This window comes from Hoplias malabaricus, chromosome 16 (genome assembly GCF_029633855.1).
Source record: "Hoplias malabaricus isolate fHopMal1 chromosome 16, fHopMal1.hap1, whole genome shotgun sequence".
Classification (NCBI taxonomy): Eukaryota; Metazoa; Chordata; class Actinopteri; order Characiformes; family Erythrinidae; genus Hoplias; species Hoplias malabaricus.
In genome coordinates this window covers 2,726,754-2,731,147 of record NC_089815.1, presented here as the reverse complement: position 1 = coordinate 2,731,147, position 4,394 = coordinate 2,726,754, and positions in this window count along the sequence as shown.

Here is a 4,394-nt window from a genome sequence, read left to right as displayed (position 1 = left end):
GGACAGGGTGATTGTGTGAGTGACTGGGTGAGTGTGTGAGCGGCTGGGTTAGAGTGTGAGTGGCTGGGTGAGTGTGTGAGTGGCTGGGTGAGTGTGTGAGTGACTGGGTGAGTGAGTGAGAGACTGGGTGAATGTGTGAGGGACTGGGAGAGTGTGTGAGTGACTGGGTAAGTGTGTGAGTGACTGGGTGAGTGTGTGAGTGACTGGGTGAGTGTGTGAGGGGCTGGGTGAGTGTGTGTGTGTGTGTGTGTGTGTACACAATTTTTTCACTGTCCTTTGTTTCCCCTCTGAATATTTTTCCACTGGCATCTGTTAACACAACGAGAGCCAATTTCACACAGCTCAGTCACACACACACACAGTGATGATCTGAGGGCTGGAAGCTGATCTCTCTGTTACGAACGGGGTTATCTTTACGAGGAGTGAATCCTCAGCGCTGAGCTCATTCTCGAAGAAAACACCCCATGTTTAAAGCCATGGTCTGTCAGTCCATTTACACACTTTAGAAACAGTGGACAGTGGAGGTGAATGGGACCAGACGTCCTCCTCTAAAAGCCCCTCACAGAAAGTGAGGACAGTAGATGGTGGGGGACAGTGGACAGTGGAGGTGAATGGAACCAGACGTCCTCCTCTAAAAGCCCCTCACAGGGTCTGGTTAAAGAAGATTACTGAAATATAATTTTTAAAGCTGAACACCTGCCATTGTCCCAGTCACAAAGAGTCTCTATTGGACTCAACTGTATTTTACTAGTCTCTACGGATCTCTACTGGTCTCTACTGTACTTTACTGGTCTCTAGTAGACTCTACTGGTCTCTACTGGACTTTACTGGTCTCTACTGGACTCTACTGTACTTTACTGGTCTCTAGTAGACACTACTGGTCTCTACTGGTCTCTAGTAGACTCTACTGGTCTCTACTGGTCTATACTGGACTCTACTGGACTCTACTGGTCTCTACTAGACTCTACTGTACTTTACTGGTCTCTAGTAGACTCAACTGGACTCTACTGGTCCCTACTGGTCCCTACTGGACTCTACTGATCTCTACTGGACTCTACTGGTGCCTACTGGACTCTACTGGACTCTACTGGTCCCTACTGGACTCTACTGGTCCCTACTGGACTCTACTGATCTCTACTGGACTCTACTGGTCCCTACTGGACTCTACTGGGCTATACTGGTCCCTACTGGACTCTACTGATCTCTACTGGACTCTACTGGACTCTATTGGACTCTACTGGTCTCTAGTAGACTCTACTGGTCTCTACTGAACTCTACTGGTCTCTTCTGGTCTCTACCGGACTCTACTGTACTTTAATGGTCTCTAGTAGACTCTACTGGTCTCTACTGGACTCTACTGGTCTCTACTGAAATCTACTGGACTCTAATGGTCTCTACTGGAATCTACTGTTCCTTACTAGACTCTACTGGACTCTACTGGACTCTACTGGTCCCTACTGTACTCTACTGGACTCTACTGGTCCCTACTGTACTCTACTGGACTCTACTGGTCCCTACTGGACTCTACTGATCCCTACTGGACTCTACTGGTGCCTACTGGACTCTACTGGATTCTACTGGTCTCTACTGGACTCTACTGGTCCCTACTAGACTCTACTGGACTCTACTGGTCCCTACTGGACTCTACTGATCTCTACTGGACTCTACTGATCTCTACTGGACTCTACTGGTCCCTACTGGACTCTACTGGTCCCTACTAGACTCTACTGGACTCTACTGGTCCCTACTGGACTCTACTGATCTCTACTGGACTCTACTGACCTCTACTGGTCTCTACTGGACTCTACTGGTCCCTACTGGACTCTACTGATCTCTACTGATCTCTACTGGACTCTACTGAACTCTACTGGACTCTACTGATCTCTACTGATCTCTACCGGTCCCTACTGGACTCTACTGGACTCTACTGGTCCCTACTGGTCCCTACTGGACTCTACTGGTCCCTACTGGACTCTACTGGACTCTACTGGTCCCTACTGGACTCTACTGGTCCCTACTGGTCCCTACTGGACTCTACTGGTCCCTACTGATCTCTACTGGAATCTACTGATCTCTACTGGACTCTACTGGTCCCTACTGGACTCTACTGGACTCTACTGGTCCCTACTGGACTCTACTGGACTCAACTGGTCCCTACTGGTCCCTACTGGACTCTACTGGTCCCCTACTGATCTCTACTGGACTCTACTGGTCCCTACTGGACTCTACTGGTCCCTACTGGACTCTACTGGTGCCTACTGGACTCTACCGGACTCTACTGGTCTCTACTGGACTCTACTGGTCCCTACTAGACTCTACTGGACTCTACTGGTCCCTACTGGACTCTACTGATCTCTACTGGACTCTACTGGTCCCTACTGGACTCTGCTGGGCTATACTGGTCCCTACTGGACTCTACTGGTCCCTACTGGACTCTACTGGACTCTACTGGTCCCTACTGGACTCTACTGGACTCTACTGGTCTCTACTGGACTCTACTCTCTGATTGGTCCCAGGTTGGTTTCCCACAGCTCCCTCCTGAAATGTATCTGGTGTCGTCTCTAACCCCTGTCTCTAAGGGGAACAGTGGTCTTTGGAAACCACAACAACGGCGGCGGTAACGTTAAGCGGTGTTTACTCATGGTGTATTAGCGTGTTGTTGTTGTTGTTTGGGACTGAACACAGCTCCGTCATCAGTTCAGACAGATCATTTGAGAACAGGGACTAAAAAAGAACCCGGTTCCAGGACCAGCACTGGATTCCCACTCTTCTGAAAGAGTCCGATGCAGAGATGGAGACATGGGTGTGGTCAGTGCGGTCTTTTCAAGTCACGCTGTGGTCACTGACTCGCTTTGGGAGCTGAGTGAAAAGACTCTCAAAGAACAGCACTGGGGGAGGATTTAATTATTTTGGTGGACTGCTCCTCCCTCACAGACCAGTCATTGACGTAAATAAAGCAGCGAGCGCAGGGGCACAATGCTGCGCAGCTCATTAGCTGCAGAAACTGCTTATTGACACTTTAACAGAGTCACATTCTTCCACAGAAAAGAGTTTAATGACACACAGCCGCCTCTGATTACACACAGCAGCAGGCTTTAATTAACCCCTTACAACCCAGCTGTCATTGTGTCCAACAGAGTGTGTGTGTGTGTGTGTGTGTGTGAGGCAAGAAGGAGAGAGAGAGAGAGAGAGAAAGAGAGAGAGACAGAACATGGTCCTCCTGGTCCTGAGGTAGGGTCTAATTGGGGTGAGAGAGGAATGATGGTAGAGTGAGTGATGACATGACGATGAGATGATGAAGGAGACTCGTTAAAGATCTTAAGAGAACACTGTTCCACACACCAGAGGAACCCCATCACTCCAGAGAACACAGTTCCACTGTTCCACACACCAGAGGAACTCCATCACTCCAGAGAACACAGTTCCACTGTTCCACACACCAGAGGAACCCCATCACTCCAGAGAACACAGTTCCACTGTTCCACACACCAGAGGAACCCCATCACTCCAGAGAACACAGTTCCACTGTTCCACACACCAGAGGAACCCCATCACTCCAGAGAACACAGTTCCACTGTTCCACACACCAGAGGAACCCCATCACTCCAGAGAACACAGTTCCACTGTTCCACACACCAGAGGAACTCCATCACTCCAGAGAACACAGTTCCACTGTTCCACACACCAGAGGAACCCCATCACTCCAGAGAACACAGTTCCACTGTTCCACACACCAGAAGAACCCCATCACTCCAGAGAACACAGTTCCACTGTTCCACACACCAGAGGAACCCCATCACTCCAAAGAACACAGTTCCACTGTTCCACACACCAGAGGAACTCCATCACTCCAGAGAACACAGTTTCACTGTTCCACACACCAGAGGAACCCCATCACTCCAGAGAACACAGTTCCACTGTTCCACACACCAGAGGAACTCCATCACTCCAGAGAACACAGTTCCACTGTTCCAAACCCCAGAGGCACCCCATCACTCCAGAGAACACAGTTCCACTGTTCCACACACCAGAGGAACCCCATCACTCCAGAGAACACAGTTCCACTGTTCCACACACCAGAGGAACCCCATCACTCCAAAGAACACAGTTCCACTGTTCCACACACCAGAAGAACCCCATCACTCCAGAGAACACAGTTCCACTGTTTCACACACCAGAGGAACCCCATCACTCCAAAGAACACAGTTCCACTGTTCCACACACCAGAGGAACCCCATCACTCCAGAGAACACAGTTCCACTGTTCCACACACCAGAGGAACCCCATCACTCCAAAGAACACAGTTCCACTGTTCCACACACCAGAAGAACCCCATCACTCCAGAGAACACAGTTCCACTGTTCCACACACCAGAGGAACCCCATCACTCCAAA